This window comes from Bos javanicus, chromosome 1, assembly GCF_032452875.1.
Source record: "Bos javanicus breed banteng chromosome 1, ARS-OSU_banteng_1.0, whole genome shotgun sequence".
Classification (NCBI taxonomy): Eukaryota; Metazoa; Chordata; class Mammalia; order Artiodactyla; family Bovidae; genus Bos; species Bos javanicus.
In genome coordinates, this window is record NC_083868.1 from 20,662,344 (window position 1) to 20,690,152 (window position 27,809).

The 27,809-nt window shown below is 38.9% G+C and overlaps 1 long non-coding RNA gene across 1 annotated transcript; it reads right to left on the minus strand.

Annotated features, from left to right (window-relative positions):
* On the minus strand, window positions 1–27,809 carry LOC133253866 (uncharacterized). The gene is made up of 3 exons (XR_009738491.1): window positions 25,499–27,809; window positions 25,274–25,343; window positions 1–138 (listed from the first exon to the last, which is right to left on the minus strand). It is a non-coding gene; the product is annotated as an uncharacterized LOC133253866 (long non-coding RNA).

A 27,809-nucleotide genomic window follows, 5' to 3' on the forward strand; every position in this document is an offset into this window, starting at 1 on the left:
TGGCAGAAGGATGCTTTGTATTATTGGGGGAGGGGTGCAGAGAGGACTTCTCCAAAGACTTGGTGTCCAACTGGATGCATTGGTGTCAGGATCGGTTCTCATGTTAGCTGATTTTCAGTCTGATGCATGTCTCACAACCTAAAAATGGAAATTAAAAAATGGAAAGGAGAAACACATCTTCAATAATATGTTTAAATTTATCGATGAATAAATATACAACCCAAAGTATTGGTCTGAATTTTCATGAAGTATCTGTGTTACTGCATTGGCTCACCCGAAATGCATTATGTTATCTTCAAAGTTTGTCATAAGTTTCACAAATATAGAACATCTCACAATATGCTTGCATCTACTGAAAAACAAATAGAAAACTAACTAATAATCCAAGACAGTATTGGCCACAAACTTTGCTGGACGTTTTCAAAATGCACTGGAAAATATTAAATTCCCATTAATTTACTGTATTAAATGTTTCAGAGTTAAGTTCAGTTCAGTCGCTCAGTCGTGTTTGACTCTTCACAATCCCACGAACCACAGCACACCAGACCTCCCTGTCCATCACCAACTCCTGGAGTTCACTCAGACTCACGTCTATCAAGTCAGCAATGCCATCCAGCCATCTCATCCTGTGTCGTCCCCTTCTCCTCTTGCCCCCAATCCCTCCCAGCATCAGAGTCTTTTCCAATGAGGCAACTCTTCGCATGAGGTGGCCAAAGTACTGGAGTTTTAGCTTTAGCATCATTCCCTCCAAAGAAATCCCAGGGCTGATCTCCTTCAGAATGGACTGGTTGGATCTCCTTGCAGTCCAAGGGACTCTCAAGAGTCTTCTCCAACACCACAGTTCAAAAGCATCAATTCTTCAGCACTCAGCCATCTTCACAGTCCAACTCTCACATCCATACACGACCACAGGAAAAACCATAGCCTTGACTAGATGGACATTTGTTGGCAAAGTAATGTCTCTGCTTTTCAATATGCTATCTAGGTTGGTCATAACTTTCCTTCCAAGGAGTAAGCGTCTTTTAATTTCATGGCTGCAGTCACCATCTGCCGTGATTTTGGAGCCCAGAAAAATGAAGTCTGACACTGTTTCCATTGTTTCCCCATCTATTTCCCATGAAGTGATGGGACCAGATGCCATGATCTTCGTTTTCTGAATGTTGAGCTTTAAGCCAACTTTTTCACTCTCCTCTTTCACTTTCATCAAGAGGCTTTTGAGTTCTTGTTCACTGTCATAAGGGTGGTGTCATCTGCGTATCTGAGGTTATTGATATTTCTCCCACCAATCTTGATTCCAGCTTGTGTTTCTTCCAGTCCAGCGTTTCTCATGATGTACTCTGCATATAAGTTAAATAAGCAGGGTGATAATATACAGCTTTGACGTACTCCTTTTCCTATTTGGAACCAGTTTGTTGTTCCATGTCCAGTTCTAACTGTTGCTTCCTGACCTGCATACAGATTTCTCAAGAGGCAGGTCAGGTGGTCTGGTATTCCTATCTCTTTCAGAATTTTCCACTGTTAATTGTGATCCACACAGTCAAAGGCTTTGGCATAGTCAATAAAGCAGAAATAGATGTTTTTCTGGAACTTTCTTGCTTTTTCCATGATCCAGCGGATGTTGGCAATTTGATCTCTGTTTCCTCTGCCTTTTCGTTTTACCAGCTTGAACATCAGGAAGTTCACAGTTCATGTATTACTGAAGCCTGGCTTGGAGAATCTTGAGCATTACTTTACTAGCATGTGAGATGACTGCAATTGTGCGGTAGTTTGAGCATTCTTTGGCATTGCCTTTCTTTGGGATTGGAATGAAAACTGACCTTTTCCAGTCCTGTGGCCACTGGTGAGTTTTCCAAATTTACTGGCATATTGAGTGCAGCACTTTCACAGCATCATCTTTCAGGATTTGGAATAGCTCAACTGGAATTCCATCACCTCCACTAGCTTTGTTCAGAGTGATGCTTTCTAAGGCCCACCTGAGTTCACATTCCAGGATGTCTGGCTCTAGGTCAGTGATCACACCATTGTGATTATCTGGGTCGTGAAGATCTTTTTTGTACAGTTCTTCTGTGTATTCTTGCCACATCTTCTTAATATCTTTTGCTTCTGTTAGGTCCATACCATTTCTGTCCTTTTTCGAGCCCATAGAGTAAGAGAGATTAAATATTTTAAAATTAACTTTACTATACAATAATGGTCTAAACTGCAAGTTGCACTGTAGTTGAATCTCTTGCTGACAAAGTTACACATTCTGGAAGGTCTATATATCCATTATAGATTTGGGGTTGGGAGGGGAGAATTTCACCACAGTCCTACATAGTTGCGAATTACTGCTTTCTTCCCCTTCTCCTAGTAACTCCCTGTTTTCATTGCCATCCTTCCATTCAAGACACATTTCCCAAACCCAATTCTGTTTCACATTTATAAAAAGGTATCAAATTGTTCTCAAATATTCTATTCCTTTAATTCTTACCAACATTCCTGAAAGGATAAATGAACAATTCCATGTGGACTTTTTGAACTTAGGAGACTTTCCTAAAGTCAGATAATTATTAAGGGACAAACCCAACCCTGGTTTTCTTACCCTGATCTCAGTGCTTTTTCCAATACTTCCCATATCTCCCCACTAGGTCTGTTGAGGCTGAACTGTGTGCAACACAACTACAGTCAACTTTCAGTGACTGACACAGGTATTTGCTCTGTTATCTCACCTAATAACAAAGCATTTCACTGACATGTTCTTGTTGTTGTTCACTCCAACTCTTTCTGACTCCATGAACTATAGCACACCAGGCTCCTCCATCCTCCACTATCTCCCAGACATTTCTCAAATTCATGTCACCTACGCAAGTGAAGCCATTCAGCCATCTCATCCTCTGCCGCCCCCTCTTCTTTTACTTTCACTCTTTCCCAGTATCAGTGTCTTTTCCAAAGGGTCAACTCTTCACATCAGGTGACCAAGTAGAGCTTCAGTTTCAGCATCAGTTCTTCCAATGAATATTCAGGATTGATTTTCTTCAGGATTGACTGCTTTGATCTCCTTGCAGTCCAAGGGGCTGTTAAGAATCTTCTTTAGCACCACAGTGAAAGCATCAATTCTTGTGCACTGAGCCTTCTTATGATGCAACTCTCACATCTATATATGACTACTGGAAAAACCATAGGTTTGACTATACAGACCTTTGTCGGGAAAGTGATGTCTCTGTTTTTTAATATGCTCTCCAGGTCTGTCATAGTTGTCTTTCCAAGGAATGAATGTCTTTTAATTTCATGGCTGCAGTCTCTGTTCTTAGTGATTTTGGAGCCCAAGAAAATAGAATCTGTCTTTATTTTTTCTCCACTTTTCCCCCTTCTATTTGCCATGAAGTGATGGGATAATCTTAGTTTATTGAATGTTGAGTTTAAAGCCAAAACCAGATGCCATAATCTTAGTTTTTTGAATGTTGAGTTTAAAGCCACTTTTTTCACTCTCCTCTTTCACTCTCATCAAGAGGCTCTTTAGTTGCTCTTCTCTTTCTGCCATTAGAGTGGTATCATCTGCATATCTGAAGTTGTTGAATATTTCTCCTGGCAACCTTGATTATAGCTTGTGATTCATCCAGCCCGGCATTTTGCATGATGTACTCTGCATAGAAGTTAAATAAGCAGGGTGACAATATACAACCTTGACATACTTCTTTCTCAAGTTTGAACCAGTCTGTCATTTCCTGCCTGTCCAGTTATAACTATTGCTTCCTGACCTGCATACATGTTTCTCAGGAGACAGTTAAGCTGGACTGGTATTCCCATCTTTTAAAGAATCTTCTACAGTTTGTTGTGATCAACACAATCAAAGGCTTTAACATAGTCATTGAAGCAGATGTATATAATTTTCTGGAATTCTCTTGCTTTCTACATGATCAACAAATGTTGGCAATTTAATTTCTGGTTCCTCTGCTTTTTCTAAATCCAACTTGTACATCTGAAGTTCTTGGTTCCTGTACTGCTGAAGGCTAGCCTGAAGGATCTTGAGCATTATCTTGCTAGCATATGAAACGAGTGCAATTGTATGATAGTTTGAACATTCTTTGACATTGCCTTTCTATGGGATTAGAATGAAAACTGAACTTTTTCAGTCCTGTGGTCACTACTGAGTTTTCCAAATTTGCTGGCATATCGAGTGTAACACTTTAACAATATTATCTTTTAGGATTTTAAACAGATCAGTTGGAGTTCCATCACCTCCACTTGCTTTGTTCATAGTAATGCTTCCTAAGGCCCACTTGACTTCATACTGCAGGATGTTCGGGTCTAGGTGAGTGACCACACAACTGTGGTTATTCCGGTCATTCAGACCTTTTTTGTATAGTTCTTCCATGTATTCTTGCCACCTCTTCTTAATCTCTTCCACTTCTGTTACTTTGTTATTGTTTCTGTCTTTTATCATGCCCATCTTTACATGAAATGTTCCCTTAGCATCTCCAATTTTCTTAAAGATATCTTTAATCTTTCCCATTCTATTTTCCTCTATTTCTTTGAATTCTTCATTGAATAAGGCCTTTTTTTATCTCTCCTTCCTATTCTCTGGAACCCCACATTCAGTCGGATATAACTTTCCCTTTCTCCCTTGCCTTTCACTTCTCTTCTTTCCTCAGCTACTTGTAAAGCCTCAGCCCTTGTCGTGGTGAAAGGGCTTATATAACTCAGTGAAGCTATGAGCCATGCTATGCAGGGCCACCCAGAAGGGACAGGTCATATTGAAGAATTCTGACAAAATGTGGTCCACTGGAGGAAGAATGAGAACCCCATGAACAGTATGAAAGGCAAAAAGATATGGCACCAAAAGATAAGCACCCCCCAGGTCAGAAGGTGATCAATATCGTCTGAGGAAGTGCAGAGGGCAATTACTAATAGCTCCAGAAAGAAAGAAGTGGCAGGGCCAAAGTGGAAATGATGCTCAGTTGCGGATGTGTCTGGCAGTGAAAGTAAAGTCCAGTGCTATAAAGAATAGTATTGTAAAGAAACCTGGAATGTTATGTCCATGAGTCAAGGTAAACTGGATGTGGTTAAGCAAGAGATGGGAAGATTGAATGTCAACATCTTAGGAATCAGTGAACTAACATGGAGGGGAATGGGAGAATTTAATTCAGATGACTATTATATCTACTACAATGTGGCAAGAATCCCTGAGAAGAAAGGGAGTCAGCAAAAGAGCACAAAATGCTGTGCACTTGGGTGCAACCTCAAAAACAACAGAATGATCTCGGCTCAGTTCCAAGCAAACCATTCAACATCACAGTAATCCAAGTCTATGGCCCAACCTCTGATGCCAAAGAAGCTGAAATCGACAGGTTCAATGAAGACCCACAAGACCTTCTAGAACTAACACTAAAAAGAGGTGTCCTTTTCATCATAGAGGATAGCATTGTAAAAGTAAGAATTCAAAAGATACCAGGAGTAACAGGCAAGTCTGGCTTTAGAGTACGAAATGAAGCAGGGCAAAGGCTAACAGTATTTTGTCAAGAGAACACACTGGTCATAGCAAACAGCCTTCCCAATAACCCAAAGATGACTCTACACACATGGACATCATCAGATGGTCAATATTGAAATCAGGTTGATTATGTTCTTTGCAACCAAAAATGGAGGAGCTCTATAGAATTAGCAAAAACATGATCTGGAGCTAACTGTGGCTCAGATCATGAGCTCCTTATTGCAAAATTCAGGCTTAACTTGAAGAAAGTAGGGGAAAGCACTAGACCATTCAGGTATGGCCTAAATCAAATCCCTTATGATTATACAGTGGAAGTTATGAATAGATTCAAGGAATTAAATCTAGTAGACAGTGTCTCAAGAACTATGGGCAGAGGTTCACATAATATTATATAGGATGCGGTGACCAAAACCATTTCACTGATATCTTTTTTTTTTTCTTTCCTCTGATATCCTTTTAAGTATCTCGCAGCTCAAATACTTTGCCATTCTGTAAGTCACATTTACAAGGCTTTGTTCAACCTTATTCCTTAGAAGTCTCTAATATTTTAAATATAGTAGTAGTAGTTTAGTCGCTAAGTCATGTCTGACTATTATGACCCCATGGACAGTAGCCTGCCAGGCTCCTCTGTCTATGGGATTTTCCAGGCAAGAATACTGGAGTGGATTGCCATTTCCTTCTCCATTTTAAATATAACATTTGCTAATAACCCAGGAGGTTTTATTGAATATCTATCTATGTTTCCTGCATTCTGTTCTGTGCTGTGTTTAGTTGCTCACTTGTATCCGATTCTTTGTGACCCCATGGACTATAGCCTGCCAGGCTCCTCTGTCCATGGGGATTCTCCAGGCAACAATACTGGAGTGGGTTACCATGCCCTCCTCCAGGGGATCTTTCCAACCCAGGGATTGAACCCAGGTCTCCTTCATTGCAGGCAGATTCTTTACAATTTGAGCCACCAGGGAAGCCCTTCCTGCACTCTAGTAAGAGCAAAATAGATATAATAAGCTTCAGTTTCCAAGAAATACAGTTTATCTTTACTAAGTTAATATAGGCATTATGATGACTAGAGCTTTGATCTAAATGCCTAGAACAGTGTCTGGCACTTAATATATTTTTAATAAGCACATGCAATAACACATGTAAAATTAAAATGAGTTTTGAAGACTAGAAAGCATATTATGAATGTAACTGTGAAGGGAAAAAAAATGTGGCCAATAAGATGCAGAATGTAAAATGGAAAAAACAGTAAAATTCTAAGCCCAGACACTCAAAGAGCATACAAACATTCTGAAATAATTAGGAGTTCCTGGCAGGCTTAGCCTAAGTATAGAAAAGCCAAACTTCTTTTGGATTTGTGTCTATCAAGAATCTTTATCTTAACGTAGACTCTTAAAATTAGCAAATTTTAGAACATTTTCCAAAAGCAATAATATGTGCTCACAAGCATCAAAGTGACAACACACCAGCCCAATCCATTTATAAACATGAAGGTAATATCTTCTGAAGCAAAGGGACTAAAAGAGAATGAAGCTCTGGGAAAAGGAAGAATTTTCACAGTCAAATGAAAAGAGGGCAGAATAGAAGCAACAAAACTATTATTTTATTTAAAATTTGTATGAGTTTCTGGGCTTGAGAAAATTGGAAATCATACTTAATCTCACTGTATACCAATTAAAGTTTCATTAGGTTTGAGTATATACTGGAAGTTGTGTTTGTTTTTTTTTTAATCTGCCCATGTTTTCATTTCCCAGAAATTAAAGTACCATAGGATAAGAAATATGACGTGCATTTTGTATTTTCCAATTATTCCTATCATGATACCAGTGGGGGAAAAAAATAACTTCCAGATGAATTAAAGTCAAAATGAGGGGTATAAAACCAATATCCCTAACTGTTGTGCTGTCACCTAAATTAGGTAGATAAAATCCCTTCTAAAAGTGGCTTCTACACTCTCAGAAGATAGAGAAGGGAGAGCAGGTAGAGATGACTGATCAAGGACACTGGGCCAGTGTTCCACTCTCTTGTCCCTACTCCAACCTGAGTGATTTGGGGGTCTGTTTCTATTTTCTAGATAGTCTTTGATTTAGGTCAGGAATCAGTAGATAAAAAATGTTTGCAAGTATATTTTTGAATTATGGTTTTCTCTGAATATATGCCCAGTATTAGGATTGCTGGGTCATATGGTAGCTCTATTTTTAGTTTCTTAAGGACTCTCCATACTGTTCTCCGTAGTGGCTATACCAATTTGCATTCCTGCCAATAATACACGAGAATTTCATTTTCTCTACACCTTCTCCAGTACTTAGTTGTAGATTTTATTGTTTTTTTCTTTTTTTAAATTTATTTATTTTTTTATTGGAGGATAATTGCTTTATAGAATTTTGTTCTCTGTCAAACCTCAGCATGAATAAGCCATAGGTATACATATATCTTCTCCCTTTTGAACCTCCCTCCCACCTTCCTCCCCATCCCACCCCTCTAGGTTGATGCAGAGTCCCTGTTTGACTTTCCTGAGACATACAGCACGTTCCTGTTGGTTATCTATTTTACATATGGTAATGTAAGTTTCCATGTTACTCTTTCCATATATCTCCCCCTCTCCTCCCCTCTCCCCATGTCCATAAGTCTGTTCTCTATGTCTGTTTCTTCATTGTTGCCCTGTAAATAAATGCTTCAGTACCGTTTTTCTAGATTCTGTATATATGCATTAGAATATGATATTTATCTTTCTCTTTCTGACTTACTTCACTCTGTATAATAGGCTCTAGGCTAATCCACCTTTTTAGAACAGATTCAAATGTGCTCCTTTTTGTGGCTAAGTAATATTCCATTGTGTATATGCACCACAACTTCTTTATCTATTCATCTGTCGATGGACATCTAGGTTGCTTCCATGTTCTAGCTATTGTAAATAGTGCTGCAATGAATGATGGGATACATGTGTCTTTTTCAGTATTGGTTTCCTCAGGGTATATGCCTAAGAGTGGGATTTCTGGGTCATATGGTGGTTTTATTCCTAGTTTTTTAAGGAATCTCCATACAGCTTCCATAGTGGCTGTATCAATTTACATTCCCACCAACAGTGCAAGACTGTTCCCTTTTCTCCACACCCTCTCTGGCATTTATTGTTTGTAGACTTTTTGATGAGGGCCATTCTGACCTGTGTGAGGTGATATCTCACTGTACTTTTGATTTGCATTTCTCTAATAATGAGCAATATTGAGCATCTTCTCACATGTTTGTTAGCCATCTGTATGTCTTCTTTGGAGAAATGTCTGTTTAGGTCTTTTCCCCACTTTTTGATTGGGTTGTTTGTTTTTCTGGTATTGAGTTGTATGAGCTGCTTGTATATTTTGAAAATTAATTCTTTGTCAGTTTCATTTGCTATTGTTTTCTCCCATTCTGAGGGTTGTCTTTTAACCTTGCTTATAGTTTCCTTTGCTGTGCAAAAGTTTTTAAGTTTAATCAGGTCCCACTTCTTTACTTTTGTTTTTCATTTCCATTACTCTAGGAGAAGGCAATGGCACCCCACTCCAGTACTCTTGCCTGGAGAGTTCCATGGACGGAAGAGCCTGGTGGGCCGTAGTCCATGGAGTCACTAAGAGTCAGACACGACTGAGTGACTTCACTTTCACTTTTCACTTTCATGCACTAGAGAAGGAAATGGCAACCCACTCCAGTGTTCTTGCCTGGAGAATCCCAGGGACAGAGGAGCCTGGTGGGCTGCCGTCTATGGGGTTGCACAGAGTCAGACACGACTGAAGTGACTTAGCAGCAGCAGGAGGTGGGTCATAGAGGATCTTGCTTTAATATATGTCATCAAGTGTTCTGCCTATGTTTTCCTCTAAGAGTTTTATAGTTTCTGGTCTTACATTTAGGTCTTTAAGCCATTTTGAGTTTATCTTTGTGTGTGGTATTAGGAAGTGTTCTAATTTCATTCTTTTACACGTAGCTGTCCAATTTTCCCAGGATCATTTATTGAATAGGCTGTCTTTGCCCCATTGTATATTCTAGCCTCCTTTGTCAAAAATAAGATACCCATAGGTGGATGGGTTTAGTTCTGGGCTTACTATCTTGTTCCATTGGTCTGTATTTCTGTTTTTATGCCAATACCATATTGTCTTGACTGTAGCTTTGTAGTATAATCTGAATTCAAGAAGGTTGATTCCTCCAGCTCCATTCTTCTTTCTCCAGACTGCTTTGGCTATTGGTGGTCTTTTGTTTCCATATGAATTGTGAAATTTTTTGTTCTAGTTCTGGGGAAAATGCCATTGGTAATTTGATAGGGATCATATTGAATCTGTAGATTGCATTTGGTAGTATAGTCATTTTCACAATATTGATTTTTCCTACCCAGGAACATAGAATATTTCTCCATCTCTTTATGTTGGTTTTGATTGCTTTCAGTAGTGTCTGATAATTTTCTGTGTACAGTTCTTTTGTCTCCTTAAGTAAGTTTATTCCTAGATATTTAATTCTTTTTGTTGCAATGGTGAATGGGATTGATTCCTAACTTTCTCTTTGATTTTTTTTTATTGTTAGTATATAGAAATGCAATTGATTTCTGTGTATTGATTTTGTATCCTGCAACTTTGCTAAATTAACTGATTAGCTCTAATAATTTTCTGATGCTATCTTTAGGGTTTTCTATGTACAGTATGTATATTGTCACCCTGCTTATTTAACTCATATGCAGAATACATCATGAGAAATGCTGGGCTGGATGAAGCACAAGCTGGAATCAAGACTGCCAGGAGAAATATCAATAACCTCAGATATGCAGATGACACCACCCTTATGGCAGAAAGTGAAGAAGAACTAAAGAGCGTCTTGATGAGAGTGAAAGAGGAGAGTGAAAAAGTTGGCTTAAAGCTCAACATTCAGAAAACGAAGACCATGGCATCTGGTCCCGTCACTTCATGGGAAATAGATGGAGAAACAGTGGAAACAGTGTCAGACTTTATTTTTATGGGCTCCAAAATCATTGCAGATGGTGATTGCAGCCATGAAATTAAAAGATGCTTACTCCTTGGAAGGAATTTTATGATCAACCTAGATAGCATATTAAAAAACAGAGACATTACTTTGCCAACAAAGGTCCATCTAGTCAAGGCTATGGTTTTTCCAGTGGTCATGTATGGATATGAGAGTTGGACTATAAAGAGGGCTTAGCACTGAAGAATTGATGCTTTTGAACTGTGGTGTTGGAGAAGACTCTTGAGAGTCTGTTGGACTGCAAGGAGACCCAATCGGTCCCTCCTAAGGGAAATCGGTCCTGGGTGTTCATTGGAAGGACTGATGTTAAAGCTCTGATGCTGGGAGGGATTGGGGGCAGAAGGAGGAGGGGACGACAGAGAATGAGATGGCTGGATGGCATCACTGACTCGATGGATGTGAGCCTGAGTGAACTCCGGGAGTTGGTGATGGACAGGGAGGCCTGGCGTGCTGCGATTCACGGGGTCGCAAAGAGTCAGACACAACTGAGCAGCTGAACTGAACTGAACTGAAGTGAATGATGGAAACATTGACTATAATAAAAATTATGACATATATTCAGATAGGAGGTAGTATGTAAATCATGTATGAACTAAATCTTCAACATAAAAAAAAAAAAAAAAAGCTGAAACTCCAGTATTTTGGCCAACTGATGAGAAGAGCTGACTCATTTGAAAAGACCCTGATGTTGGGAAAGATTGAAGACAGGAGGAGAAGGGGACGACAGAAGATGAGATGGTTAGATGGCATCACCGACTCAATGGACATGTTTGGGTAAACTCTGGGAGTTGGTGATGGACAGGGAGGCCTGGACTTTTGCAGTTCATGGGGTTACAAAGAGTCAGACATAACTGAGTGACTGAAGTGAACTGAACTGATGTATAGTATCATGTCATCTTCAAACAGTGTGAGCTTTACTTCTTCTTTTCCAATATGGGTGCTGAATTTTGTCAAAGGCTTTCTCTGCATCTATAGATATTATCATATATTTTTTTTATCTTTCAGTTTGTTAATATGGTATATCACATTGATTGATTTTCATATATTGAAAAATCCTTGCATCTCTGGATAAACCCAACTTGATCATGGCGTATGAGATTTTTGATGTGTTGCTGAATTCTGTTTCCTAAAATTTTGTTGAGGATTTTTGCATCTATGTTCATCAGTGATATTGGTCTGTAGTTTTCTTTTTTGTGTGTTGTCGAGTCTGGTTTTGGTATCAGGGTGATGCTGGCCTCATAGAATGAGTTTGGAGGTGTTTCTTCCTCTGAAATTTTTTGAAAGAGTTAGAAGTTTAGCCATTAGCTCTTCTCCAAATGTTTAATAGAATTCTCCTGTGAAGTCATCTGGTCCCAGGCTTTTGTGTTTTGGGGAGATTTTTGATCCCAGCTTCAATTTCAGTTCTTGTAATTGGGTTGTTCATAATTTCTATATCTTCCTGGTTCAGCCTCAGAAGATTGAACTTTTCTAAGAATCTGTCCATTTCTTCCAGGTTATCCATTTTATTGCCATATAGTTGTTCATAATAGTTTTATAATCCTTTGTATTTCTGCATTGTCTCTTGTAACCTCTCCTTTTTCATTTCTAATTTTGTTGATTTTATTCTTCTCTCTTTTTTTCTTGATGAGTTTGGCTAAAGATTTGTCAATTTTGTTTATTTTCTCAAAGAACCAGCTTTTAGTTTTATTAATCTTTAGTATTGTTTCTTTCATTTAATTTTCATTTATTTCTGCTTGGAAATTTATTCTTTCTGTCTACTAATTTTGGTGTGTTTTTTTTGTTGTTGTTGTTCTTTTTCCAGTTGTTTTAGATGTAGAGTTAGGTTGTCTATTCAATGTTTTTCTTGTTTCTTGAGGTAGGATTGTATTGCTATAAACTTTTCTCTTAGAACTGCTTTTGCTGTATCCCATAGGCTTTTAATTATCATGATTTCATTGTCATTTGCTTCTGTAAATTTTTGATTTCCCTTTTAATTTCTTCAGTGACCTGTTGGTTATTTAGAAGCATGTTGTTTAATCCCCATGTACTTGTGTTTCTTACAATTTTTTTCCTTGTAATTGATATCTAGTCTCATAGCATTGTGGTTAGAGAAGATGCTTTATATGATTTCAATTTTCTTAAATTTACTGAGGTTTGATTTGTGACCCAAGATGTGACCTATCCTGGAGAATGTTTCATGTGCACTCAGGAAGAAGGTGTATTCTTCTACATTTGAATGGAATGTCCTGAAGATATGAATGAGATCTATCTCATTTAATGTATCATTTAAGACTTGTGTTGCCTTATTAATTTTCTGTTTTCATGATCTGTCCATTGGTGTGAATAGGGTGCTAAAGTCTCCTACTATTATTGTATTACTGTCAATCTCTCCTTTTATGTCAGTGTTTGTCTTATGTATTGAGAGAAACACCTCCTATGTTGGGTGCATAGATATTCACAATTTTTATGTCTTCTTCTTGGATTGATCCCTTGATCATTATGTAGTATCTTCCCTTATCTCTTATAATATTCTTTATTTTAAGGTCTATTTTGTCCAATATGAGGATTGTTACTCCAGCTTTCTTTTGCTTCCCATTTGTATGGAATATATTTTTCCATCCTCTTTCAGTCTATACGTGTCTTTAGGTCTGAAGTGGGTTTCACAGACAGCATGTATATGGGTCTTGTTTTTGAATCCATTCAGCCAGTCTGTGTCTTTTGGTTGGAGCATTTAATCCATTTTCATTTAAAATAATTATTGATATATGTTCCTATTGTCATTTTCTTAATTGTTTGGGGTTGATTTTGTAGATCTTTTTTCTTCTCTTGTATTTCTTTAACATTTGTTGTAAAGCTGGTTTGGTCGTACTGAATTCTCTAAACTTTTGCTTGTCTAAAAAGCATTTTATTTCTCCATAAGTTTTGAATGAGATCCTTGCCAGGAAGAGTAATCTTGGTTGTAGAATTTTCCCTTTCAGTACTTTAAATATATCCTGCCATTCCCTTCTGGCCTGTGGAGTTTCTGCTGAAAGGTCAGATGTTAAGCATATGGGATTTCCCTTGTATGTTACTTGTTGCTTCTCCCTTGCTGTTTTTAATATTCTTTCTTTGTGTTTAGTCTTTGTTAGTTTGACTAGTATGTGTCTTGGCATGTTTCTCCATGGGTTTATCCTGTATGGGACTCTTTGTTCCTCTTGGACTTGATTTATTATTTCCTTTTTCATGTTGGGGAAAATTTCAACTATAATCTCTTCAAAAATGTTCTACCCTTTCCTTCTCCCTCTGTGTCCACAGGTCCACTCTCTGTGTCTCTGTCTCCACTGCTGCCACGAAGATAGCTATTATTTGTAGATTTTTTTTTGATGATAGCCATTCTGATCAGTGTGAGGTGATACCTCATTGTGGAGACTAATACAACGTTGTACATCAACTATATTCCAATAAAAACTAATTTAAAAAATCAAAGATTGTGGGAAAAAAAAAAAAAGCTTGCAAAGCATCTCCTTCAGAATAAGCCTTAACAGAGGCTCATCCATTGTAGCTAAGGTAGCCTTCACTATAGGAACTCAGAGATATTCTTTATTTGAAAAACCTAAGCTAAAGATAATATGAACCTGTATCTTTCAGTTCCATATTAAGGATAGTATGACCTGTATGCAGGTCAAGAAGAAACAATTAGAACCAGATATGGAACAATGGACTGGTTCAAAATTGGGAAAGGAGTATGTCATGGCTGTATATTGACACCCTGCTAATTTAAGTTATATACAGAGTACATCATGCAAAATGCTGGGCTGGGCTGGACAATTCACAAGCTGAATTCAAAAGTTTCTGGGAGAAATATCAATAACCTCAGATATGCAGAGGATACCACTCTAATGGCAAAAAGAGAAGAAGAACTATAGAGTCTCTTAATGAGGGTGAAAGAGGGGAGTGAAAAAGCTGGCTGGAAATTCAACATTCATAAAACTAAGGTCATGGCACCCACTGCCATCATTTCATGGCAAATAGATGGGGAAATGGAAACAGTGACAGATTCTCTTTTTTGGGCTTCAAAATCACTGAGGACAATGACTGCACCCATGAAATTAAAAGGCACTTGCTCTTTGGAAGAAAATCTATGACCAATCTAAACAGCATATTAAAAAGCAGACACATCACTTTGCCAACCAAGGTCCATATAGTCAAAGCTATGGTTTTTCCAGTAGTCATGTATTGATATGCGATTTGGACCATAAAGAAGGCTGAGTGCCCAAGAACTGATGCTTTCAAATTGTGGTGCTGGAAAAGACTTTTGAGAGTCCCTGGAACTGCAAGGAGAACAAACTAGTCAATCCTAAATGAAATCAATCCAGAATACTCATTGCAAGGACTGATGCTAAAGCTGAAGCTCCAATCCTTGGGCCACCTGATGCGGAGAACTGATTAACTAGAAAAGCCCTAGATTCTGGGAAAGATTGAGAGCAGAAGGAGAAGGGGGAGACAGAGAATGAGATGGTTGGATGGCATCCTTGACTCAATGGACATGAGTTTGAGCTAACTCTGTGAGATACTGAAGGACAGGGAAGCCTGCCATGCTGCAGTTCACGGGGTAGCAAAGAGCTGGATATGACTTAGTGACTGAAAACAATTGAAAATAATGCAGGGAATACGGGCTTCCCTGGTGGTGCTAGTGGTATAGAGCCTGCCTGCCAATGCAGGTAGACTTAAGAGACACAGGTTCAGTCCCTGGGTTGGGAAGATCCCCTGGACGAAGGCATGGCAAACCACTCCAATATTCTTGCCTGGAGAATCCAATGGATGGAGGATCCTGGTGGGATACAGTCCATAGGTTCACAAAGAGTGGGACATGACTTAAGGGACTTAGCTTGCACTCAGGGAACAAACTGGGATTGAATTTTCGATGTTGTTATAGTACAATAGCTTCCTTTGTTTTAAGGACATGGATTTAACTAAAACTCAGAAAGCAGCTTGTTGCCCTCACTAGACTTCCAGGCAAGGTAGGTCATACACTCATTTGGGACAACTGTGGCAACAATTCAGCATGAAAATATTGCATCCCAGGTTTACATTACAGTTTGAAAAAAACAATTAAAAAAATATGGATTAAAAAAATGAGGAGGAAAGAAAATCATAAAAATGATAACCAACACAGACCTCATAGGATGAGGAGAAGTTTTAGTTTTTAAGTACCTCCTTGCTGAATCACACAAAGATGATTTTCAAAGCCAAGTTTTGGAGTGAGATGTATAGTTCTGGGTCCTCAACAAATTCTGACAAGATTTCACACACTATCAGAGAGGCTCTTTGCTCTTGCCCAGCTTCCCTGCAGTGGGAGAGGGGACAAAGCCAATACCCAACATCTTTGCTCTCAGGGAGCCACTTTGACCCAATTCCAGAAGCCCAAGGGCTGTCCTTAATTAGCATTGTAATTTATATTGCACAATTATGCAAATTGGGTACATAAACAAAATTATCCTTTCAGTTTGGCTTTGTTACTGGAGAAATGCAAAGCCAGTTAAAGATAAGAATAAAGAAAATGGAATACATTTCCTTTAATGTGATGCACCATTTCTTAATTTATCCATTCTTTTTTTCTACTCTTTCACCTTGCACTTGGAGTTCTCATTTTTCTTTTCCCCTATTTTGTTTTTTCTTCCTTTTATGCTGCTTTTTTTTTTTCTTCCTTTATCTATCCTTGGCTCTTTTCCTTGAGAACTGTTCCATCTCATTAATTCTACTGCAGCGATTTATAACTCTTCAGGCCATTTCTTTGTTTCTGGATATGACTATGATCTTGACTGTCTATAGTTTCTCTCTCTCTCTTTTTTTTTTTTTCCTTTGCTTGCAGATTCTCTCCTTTCTCCTGACATCTCTTTCCATTTTACTCCATTTCCCATTAGTTTGATTTGCTTTTCTGGCTGTGTGTGGCTCTTTGTCTGATACCTAGCAAACACCCTCAGGATCCAAATCAGTTTTACTAAGAAAACTGAAAATAAGCATGACAAGCAACAGAACTTGGAAGATGGGAAACTGACAATATAAAACTCAATGAAATCGAACTGGAAGCCAGTGCCTAGAGGCAATAGACAGTATTTAAGTAGAAAGTAGGCATGGGATAATCAATCAATAAATTAGCATAAAAAAAGATAATTTTCCAATATTGCTTAGTATTTCAATTGAACTGGCTCCATTAAAAAGAATTAAAATTCCATGGAGGAATCAGAAAATCTAAAATATTTAAAACCAGTAGAAAATATAACTTTTAAAGATAAAGCTAGCTTTGAAAGAACTGTGGCTACTGGTGCTTGCCAATATATGGGAATTAACTGTTAAAGGAATTTATAAGAGGCTCTTCAACAGAATTGTGAAGAGGACAGAACTGTTTATTACTATCTGCACAGAACCACAGCTCCCATGAGGAAATATCCTTCCTCCGTTTACAGCCCTCTGGCTGCAGCAACAGCAGCCAAATTAAAATATAACCCAGGGGATCAAAGCCAACTTGGGTAAATCAGAGCATCCTCCTTCTGGCTATAACTTTTTCCACTTTGAATAACTTTCAATGTCTCCTACATAGATTTTTAGTCCCTATCTCTCTGTCTGTGACTCCTGACTCATGCCCTATCTTTCTCCCATTCACTTACTAATTTCTAGACATCTTGACTGACTAATATTCTCAGCTCATTCTTTTCATATCTTTCGTCTTCTTCTTCCGGAATGATCTTCATTGATTGTTCCATGTCTGGCTTCTTTTTTGTCATTTGAGCCTCTACTCAAAAGCAATCTCAGAGAAAAATTCTCTAATGTTGACCTCCATCCCATCACTTGCCATATTGCCTGTCTCTCCCCTCTAGAATGTCAGATCTTGTCTGTCTAGTTCAGCACCGTATTTCCAGCACTCAGATCAGGGTCAGAGGTGTAGAGCATCCCCCAAATAATTTTGACTTAAATGAATGAATTCCTGATTGTTATAGAATGGACAATGACCTGCTGCTGCTGTTAAGTCACTTCAGTCGTGTCCGACTCTGTGAGACCCCAGAGACGGCAGCCCGCCAGGCTCCCCTGTCCCTGGGATTCTCCAGGCAAGAACACTGGAGTGGGTTGCCATTTCCTTCTCCAATGCATGAAAGTGAAAAGGGAAAGTGAAGTCGCTCAGTTGTGTCCGACTCTTAGCGACCCCATGGACTGCAGCCTACCAGGCTCCTCCGTCCGTGGGATTTTCTAGGCAAGAGTACTGGAGTGGGCTGCCATTGCCTTCTTTGGGACAATGACCTAAAGGTGACCAAAGTCCATTTCCATGATTCACGGGCTTTATGATCAAAAGTGAATAAAGTTCATGTTTGGGGCATTAAGTGCTTGAACTAGGAGATACAAAGCTCACAGTAACAATTTTCCACCATGTGAACCAAACTAAGGGAGTCAGTGAGGGTGGGGCAGATGGTGCAAGGAGAGTAGGGAGGAAACAAGTAGGAGGTGCTAGCAAGGTGAGACGGACTGGGACCTGGGACCCTTTGCTGAAGTGCTGCAGTGTTTGCACCTGGACACACTTCTCCAGAAGCAAAATACAAATAAATGATGTGGGATTAAAAATAACTGTGTGCATGAGCAGTTGGAGCAAATTCTGGACAAAAATATAAAGAGACCAAAATTCCCAACTGCCATTTTTGAAGAGTCTGGAGCAAACACAGGGTATTATGCATGCCCCCTGCACACAACACCACCTAAGCCACACTTTTGGCCAACCCCTGGACACCCCTACCTTCACCCCATATGAGGAACAAGCTCAGGTCCCCTCAGGGAAGGAGCTGGCAAGGGAATCTGTTATTTGTTCTCGCTCCCCACTGCTACAGCAGGGCCCCAGTAAATTGCCTAAATTTCTTGTCTGGACTCTGATTAATTCCCATTGATTAAGGAGGCCAAGAAACTTAGTCAGTAACAAAGGGATGAGGCAGTGAGAGTAGAGGCAGGTAGAAACAGTTTGGACAGCATTCATGGCTTGGTCTCTGATGATCCTGGGGCCAGATCCATTCCTGTCTTTCTCTCTATGAAACCCCTCAGGCTTCTTTCCATGATTTCTACTTTTTTCTTAAACTACAAATTGGATTTTAATCCTTGGCAATCAGCTTCCCAGGAGGCACTAGTAGTAAAGAACCTGCCTGCCACTGCAGGAGATACAGAAGATGCAGGTTCAATTCCTGGGTTGGGAAGATCCCCTGGAGGAAGGCATGGCAAACCACTCCAGAATTCTTGCCTGGGGAATCCCATGGGCAGAGGAGCCTGGTTGGCTGTAGTCCATAGCATCGCACAGATTCAGACATGACTGAGTGACTTAGCAGGCATGAAGGCCTTTGCAGTCAATGGAAGTAGCTCATAAAATCTTTATAGTATCCTGCTCAAGAATTTAAAATTGGGGGTAAAATTATAGTCTGAATCAAGATTCTGCTGTTTATGGAGGACCAATTTCTTAATCACTCCAAATTTTAGCTCCCTTATCTAAAAATTGAAGGACAATAATAGATCCCACCCGACAGGGGCACTGGAAAGATGAAATGTGATTTACATATTGAAATTTCTTAGGCACAATGCCTGATATATAGTAAGTTCCCAATTAAACAAGAAATTACAGGTTGGCTTAAGGGTGAACGTCTACTTTGGACTGGTATTTCACACCTACCTCATTGGTGTATCTTACTTCCTATGGAACAGCTTACATTCCCATTTATTTTAGACTATTTTCTAAATTCTTTTTATAATTAGATATATTTAGTTTCCTCTCTGATGCTCATTTCATCTTTGACATATCAGTTTCTCTTAGATGAACTGGGTTGGGCATTTGTGATTGGAAAAAGAAAAAAACAGAAGCAACTTGGTGCTAAGAAATCAGGAAAATGAAGAGACAGATTGATTCTCCTCAAGCTACCCTGCTGGCTCAGACTTTGATCCCTGGATTGGGAAGATCCCCAGGAGAATGGAATGGCTACCCACTCCAGTATTCTTTCCTGGAGAATCTCATGGACAGAGGAGCCTGGAGGGCTATAGTCCATGGAGTTGCAAAGAGTTGGACCCGACTTAGTGACTGATAAGTTCACTTTCTCTTTTCCTCAAGCCTAAGTTAGAAAGTGCAGTTGCAAAGAGTTGGACCCGACTGATAATTGGACTGATAATTTCACTTTCTCATTTCCTCAAGCCTAAGTTAGAAAGTGCTAGGTGTCCTACTCTATGAAGAGCAAAATTTACAGGATGAGATCCTGGAAGACAAACAGTGGGAGCTATCTCTCCTAATGCTTGGTAATGGCCTTCATTGCCTGTTATAGAACAAGAAGAGCTGTTAATGATAAGAAAAGTGAGTTGTAAATGAGCATGAAATCAGGAGAGAGTTGGACTGGATCCACCTTTATGAATGAGGCTTGAGATACCACATTGTTGGTCTCATGGTACACGCCTGTACCCTAATGTCCAGTCTACAAAGATCCTGTAATTCAGCTCTGCCCCCACCACACTGATAAACAGGATGAACCACAACTGAGAGTGGAGGCAGGGGACTGTGTTTGTGGGAAACAGGCTGTCCCAAGACCAGAAATACTAAAAATCGAGGGAATCATGATGTGATAAACAAATGCAGCAGAGAATAAAATGCAGGTATCTAGTATGTAAAGACATATTTCTCAAAAATGTATCCTATCTACCAAATATAAAAAAATAAATAAAAGAGGAAATTTATAAAAATTGTACAAAATGTAATAAAATTTATATAAATAAGTCTCAAAACCCTACCAAAATTTAATGATACTGATAAAAAATGCTGACTTTTTTGAATATGTCCCTTAAAAAAAACTGAAAGTTGCTCAGTCATATCTCACTGTGAGCTCATGGACTATACAGTCCATGAATTCTCCAGGTCAGAAAACTGGAGTGGGTACCCTTTCCCTTCTCCAAGGGGATCTTCCCAACCCAGGGATTGAACCCAGGTCTCCTACATTGCAGGCAGATTCTGTACCAGCTGAGCTGCAAGGGAAGCCCAAGATACTAGAGTGTGGGTAGCCTATCCCTTCTCCAGGGGATCTTCCCGACCCAGGAATCCAACCAGGGTCTCCTGCATTACAGGTGGATTCTTTACCAACTGAGCTATGAGGGAATGCCTGTGACTCAGGTGGTAAAGAATCCACCTGCAATGCGGGAGACCTGGGTTCAATCCTTGGGTTGGGAAGATTCCATGGAGAAGGGAAAGGCTACCCACTCCAATATTCTGGCCTGGAGAATTCCGTGAACTCTATAGTCTATGGGGTCACAAACAGTGAGACACGACTGTGTGACTTTCACTTTAAAAAAATCATTTATTTATTTTGGCTATGCTGGATCTTATGTGCTGTGTAGGATTTTCTCTAATTGTGGTTCTCAGGCTTCTCATTGAGGAGGCTTCAATTGCTGTGGAGTAAGGGTTCTAGTCATTCTTGCTGTGGAGTAAAGGTTCTAGCAGTTCTAGTTGGGCTTCAGTAGTTCAGCAGGTGGGCTCAATAGTTGCAGCTCCCAGGCTGTAAAGCGCTGTGGCTCAAAAGTTGAGGCGCATGGGCTTAGTTGCTCTGCAGCACGTGTGATCTTCCCGGACCAGGGATCAAACCCATGTCTCCTGCATTGGCAGGTGGATTTTTTACCCCTGAGCCATCAGGGAAGCCTCAAATATGTCCCTTTATCTGAGTCAAAACTGGAATTTGTATTCTAAGTGGCAGAATTAGGTCTCTAACAGGATTGCAATCCCCAAAAAGCATTTAGGAGGAGATCATGGGGAGGTGGAAATACATTACAGAGAGACTGAGCATTTTCTAAGAGAGCATATCAAAGTACGGTTAAAGAGATTGAACACTTGGTTTACTGACAAATTCTGGATGTGGATTTGAGAGAAAGACTAGATTACAGGTACTATATTTTCTCTTTACATCTAAATTATACTGTGTATGGAATTTTGTGACCCTTTTGATCCATGGATAACCAAGCAAAAAGTATAATGGAATAAAATTCTGATTCAAATTTGCACAAAAAAATACAATTCTAAGAAATATATTTAGAACATATTTATGGGCCCTAAAAGAAAAGTTAACTATATGGAGAGACATAGTGTTATTGTAAAAACAAAACAAAACAAAACAAAAAAACCTGCTATTGTAAGATAAGGCCAAATATTATAAACTGGTCATTTGAGTCATCTATATATGGCTAAGATAGATGAAAATATTGATGGATTATTGAGCATTATTTTAATATTCTTTGTAAATTGTATTTGCTAGTATTTCATCAAGAAAACTGCAATTACTATCTGAACAAAGTTACCTCCACATTGTTTTTTCATTTCTTAATTATTGAATTCTTTCTCATTTCTAACTTATTATTTTTACTTTTTCAGTTCAGTTCAGTCACTCAGTCATGTCCAACTCTTTGCCACCCCATGAATCACAGCAAACCAGGCCCCCTTGTCCATCACCAACTCCCGGAGTTCACTCAAACTCATGTCAATTGAGTCGGTGATGCCTTCCAGCCATCTCATCCTCTGTCGTCCCCTTCTCCTCCTGCCCCCAATCCCTCCCAGCATCAGGGTCTTTTCCAATGAGTCAACTCTTCGCATGAGGTGGCAGAAGTACTGGAGTTTCAGCTTCAGCATCAGTCCTTCCAAGGAACACCCAGGACTGATCTCCTTTAGAATGGACTGGTTGGATCTCCTTGCAGTCCAAGGGACTCTCAAGAGTCTTCTCCAACACCACAGTTCAAAAGCATCAATTCTTCGGTGCTTAGCTTTCTTCACAGTCCAACTCTCACATCCATACATGACCACTGGAAAAACCATAGCTTTGACTAGATGGACCTTTGTGGACAAAGTAATGTCTCTGCTTTTTAATGTGCTGTCTAGTTTGGTCATAACTTTCTTTCCAAGGAGTAAGCATCTTTTAATTTCATGGCTGCAGTCACCATCTGCAGTGATTTTGGAGCCCACAAAAATAAAGTCTGACACTGTTTCCACTGTTTCCCCATCTATTTCCCATGAAGTGATGGAACCAGATGCCATGATCTTCATTTTCTGAATGTTGAGCTCTAAGCCAACTTTTTCACTCTCCTCTTTCACTTTCATCAAGAGGCTTTTTAGTTCATCTTCACTTTCTGCAATAAGAGTGGTGTCATCTGCATATCTGAGGTTATTGGTATATCTCCTGGTAATCTTGATTCCAGCTTGTGCTTCTTCCAGCCCAGTGTTTCTTATGATGTATTCTGCATAGAAGTTAAATAAGCAGGATGGCAACATACAGCCTAGATGTACTTCTTTTCCTATTTGGAACCAGTCTGTTGTTCCATGTCCAGTTCTAACTGTTGCTTCCTGACCTGCATATAGGTTTCTCAAGAGGCAGGTCAGGTGGTCTGGTATTCCCATGTCTTTCAGAATTTTCCACACTCTATTGGATCCACACAGTCAAAGGCTTTTGCATAGTCAATAAAGCAGAAATAGATGTTTTTCTGGAACTCTCTTGCTTTTTCCAAGATCCAGTGAATGTTGGCAATTTGATCTCTGGTTCCTCTGCCTTTTCTGAAACCAGCTTAAACGTCTGGAAGTTCACAGTTCATGGTTCACGTACTGCTGAAGCCTGGCTTGAAGAATTTTGAGCATTACTTTACTAGTATGAGATGAGTACAATTGTGCGGTAGTTTGAGCATTCTTTGGCATTGCCTTTCTTTGGGATTGGAATGAAAACTGACCTTTTCCAGTCCTGTGGCCATTGCTGAGTTTTCCAAATTTGCTAGCATATTGAGTGCAGCACTTTCACAGCATCATCTTTCAGGATTTGAAATAGTTCAACTGGAATTCCATCACCTCCACTAGCTTTGTTCATAGTGATGCTTTCTAAGGCCCACTTGACTTCACATTTCAGGATGTCTGGCTCTAGGTGAGTGATCACACCATCGTGATTATCTGGGTCATGAAGATCTTTCTTGTACAGTTTTTCTGTGTATTCTTGCCACCTCTTCTTACCATCTTCTGCTTCTGTTAGGTCCATACCATTTCTGTCCTTTATCAAGCCCATCTTTGCATGAAATGTTCCCTTGGTATCTCTAATTTTCTTGAAGAGATCTCTAGTCTTTTCCATTCTGTTGTTTTCCTCTACTTCTTTGCATTGATCGCTGAAGAATGCTTTCTTATCTCTCCTTACTATTCTTTGGAACTTCGCATTCAGATGCTTATATCTGTCATTTTCTACTTTGCTTTTTGCTTCTCTTCTTTTCACAGCTATTTGTAAGGCCAGCTCAGACAGCCATTTTGCTTTTTTGCATTTCTTTTCCATGAGGATGGTCTTGATCCCTGTCTCCTATACAGTGTCACTAACCTCCATCCATAGTTCATCAGGCACTCTATCTATCAGATCTAGTCCCTTAAATCTATTTCTCACCTCCACTGTATAATCATAAGGGATTTTAGGTCGTACGTGAATGGTCTAGTGGTTTTCCCTACTTTCTTCAATTTCAGTCTGAATTTGGCAATAAGGAGTTCATGATCTGAGCCACAGTCAGCTCCCAGTCTGGTTTTTCTGACTGTATAGAGCTTCTCCATCTTTGGCTGCAAAGAATATAATCAATCTGATTTCGGTGTTGACCATCTGGTGATGTCCATGTGTAGAATCTTCTCTTGTTTGTTGGAAGAGGATGTTTGCTATGACCAGTGCATTCTCTTGGCAAAACTCTATTAGCCTTTGCCCTGCTTCATTCCATATTCCAAAGCCAAATTTGCCTGTTACCCCAGGTGTTTCTTGACTTCCTCTTTTCCATTCCAGTCCCCTATAATGAAAAGGACATCTTTTTTTCTTTTTACTCTTTGCTTAAAATTAAATAGAATTTTCCTAAAGTAAGATTTAGTTCTGACTCACTTGTCGATTTTACATTTCTCTAGTGCAATTAAATTTGTGTTGCTTTTGTCCCTAACCATTGTCTCTTTGGTATGTTGTAGTCTACTTAAGATTTTTTGATAAATATTTTATTCACTTACATTTATTTTTATTGTAGAAAAGGCTAAAGCCAATGAATCTGTCTCTTAGAACATCTTTGGTAATACATCACTGTTGAGATGTTGTACTGTAATATAGCAGATCTCTATATCTACAGTATAACTTTATTTTCCGATTTGTCCCATTTGTTCCATTAGGCACATGGTTTGTTTAATATTTTTGATTCATTGTTTGTTTTTAGTATTTTGGGTGGTAGTTTCATTTTTTAGTACTGTACAACTGTGACCATATGTGATTTCCACAGTTTCTGTTATTTATCATTTATTTGTTCTTGAATGATACCAATTTATTTTGGTAAATAAAGCACAGATGCTTGAAGAAAATGTGTAGTTTCTGTTTCTAGAGTAGAAATATTTATAGGTATCAGTTATTAAATTTCCTTTTATTTCCTTGATTTTAGTTATTTAAATGATGCAATTCTTCTGTAATGACTTGATAGTTATATATCATGTTTATATTTTACATTTATTTTATATGTCTCTTAAACTGTCTACATACATTCTTTACATCTTACACTTGCGTCATTACCAATGCCAAAAATGAAGCAAAATAGTTGGTTCCTTCCAGTTAAGATGAAAATCTTGGTACATTTTTCTTTTTATAATCTTCCCACTGTTCCTTTCACTTACACATCCACATTCTCTTTCTAAGTTTTGTGACTATATTCTACATTATAATACCAACTACAGTTGTTGTTTAAGTTAAAACATTTTAAGTAGTTTATTCTGTTAATTATTTGCACTGTTTCCTGAAAAACATATTACCAACAGTTGTATACTCTTACCTTTATGTTCCTTCACTGCTGTATTCTCACCCCTGCACAATGACGGGTGGATCACATCCTCTCATCAGTTCTGGTTAAGGAACCAACACAGCAGAACAGGAGAAAGAAGAGAAGAACCTGACTTGTACAACTTACAACACCATAATAAACTTTGCTTCTGTTAGCCCATGTTACCAGAAACATGTTACCACCAAGATTATGGTAAATCTGTAGAGTAAATTTCACCTTGATAGCCCCCTCTCTGGGCTTCCCTGGTGACTCAGTGGTAAACATTCCGCTTGCCAATGCAGGAAGTGCAGATTCAATCCCAAGGTCAGGAAAATCCCTTGGAGAAGAAAACGGCAGCCCACTGCAGTTATTCTTGCTTGGGAAATCCCATGGACAGAGAAGCCTGATGGGCTATAGTCCATGAGGCCTCAAAAGAGTCAGACACACCTTAGAGACTAAAATGATAACAACAATTCCCTCTCTGCCATAGTCAAAAGCACAGGCAACACACAAAGCCATACGAATGGGAACGAACACTGTACCGTTTCCATGTGATCAGACTCTTGGAATGTGAGGTGCTTAGACTAACTTCATTGTTATTAGCCCTTTTAATGGGCTCAACTGTAAACACTGGTCTCAAACTTGGCTAAGCATTGTAGTAACAAGGGGAAATTCTTAACAGAGTCTAATGACCTAGCTACTCACCAGATAAATTAAATCCAAATCATTCTTGTTGAGACCTAGGCATCCGTATTTTCTAAATCTCCTCATGTGACTACAGAATGCAGCCAAGAATAAGAGCATAGGAGAGTCAGTGGAATCTGAACCTTCAGTCTAGGTTTTCGTGTGAACCTAACACAACACAAGCTATTTTGGAAACTTAAAAGTGACCCTGGGAAGCAATTTTGTTCTGAAGTAAGATAGTCGCATCAAAATGATCAAAAGGGACTTGTATCATTGCCATAACTGTTTCATTAGTTTTTAATTTTTTTAAAAAATTATTTTTTCTAAATTGAAGGATAATTCCTTTCCAATATTGTGTTGGTTTCTACCATGCATCAACATGAATCAGCCATAGGTATACAGATGTCCTCTCCCTCTTATTTCATCACTTTTAATGTGCAGATGAATGGAGTGTCCAGCTGCATTTTGGGGTAAAAGGGAAAACAACAATAGGGTTCCTCAGAGTTGATCAGATAGCTCAGTTAAAACCAACATGGAAAAACAGACTAAAATCCACTTTTCAACAATTGAGTTTTGTTTAATCAATTTGGTTTGGGCTATCTTCCACACACACACAAATTTGAAGTTATTGCCCTGATATTGAGGTCCTACACTCTTTTCCTTTTTTTAAAAGGTAGGTTACATATAGATGTTTCCTAATAAAATAAATTAGGCTCAGATATTTGAGTTTAGAATAGGGTCCTTCATTTTGAAGGCTACTTGGGTAGAGTCGAGGAAATAGTGTCTCTGGAAATGTTCTTTGCGTATTAACTGTTACCATAATAAATATGATGCTTGACTTGAGATAAGAAACAGATAAAGAATAAACAAACAAACAAACAAACACAGGCAAACTTTTGGTGGTATTTTATTATCTACATCTTCCTAAACACATTGTTAGGTAACATGTTAGCAAAACTATTCAAGCTATAGTTAGCATTATTTTACAAAGGAAAGACCAATTAGCTGTTTTATATATCATGGAAATCCTTATTTGATTGCTACTTTTTACATTTCAAATGTGTTTGACAGCATCAATCAGTTTATTATTTTTTCTTCCAGCTTTATTGGGATAAATTGACAAATAAAACTGCATATATTTAAAGTATACAATGTGATGATTTGATACACATATATTTTGAGAAATTATAATCACTATCAGGTTAATCATTAATAACACATTCATCACCTCATATATTTACCAGTTTCATGTGTGTAATGAGAACACTTAAAATCTACAGTCTTAGAAAATCAAGTTAAATGACTTATTAACTATAGTCACCAAGCTGTATATTAGAATCAATCAGTTTAATAGCTAACATACTCAGATATCTTAGGAAAATGATAATGTCTACAGATAAGCGTGAATTAAATTTGCTTCACAGAGCTATTTGTTTTGTTGTTAAGTCACTCAGTCATGTCTGACTCTGGTGACCCCATGGACTGTAGCCTGCCAGGTTCCCCTGTCCATGGGATTTCACAGACAATTACAAATTACACTGGAGTGGGTTGCCATTTCTCACTCCAGGGGGTCTTCATGACTAGGGCTTGAACCCAAGTCTACTGCATTAAGCAGGCAGATTCTTTACTGCTGAGCCACCTGGGCAGTCCGATGGAGCTATAACTTCTCTTTTTTTTGGCCTATTCTCTGCTAGGTAGTGGGCTTCCCTGATGGCTCAGATGGTAAAGAATCCGCCTACAATGCAGGAGACCTGGGTTCAATCCCTTTGTTGGGAAGATCCCCTGGTGGAGGGCATGGCAACCCATTCTTGCCTGGAGAATCCCCATGGACAGAAGAGCCTAGCAGGCTATAGTCCAAGGGGTG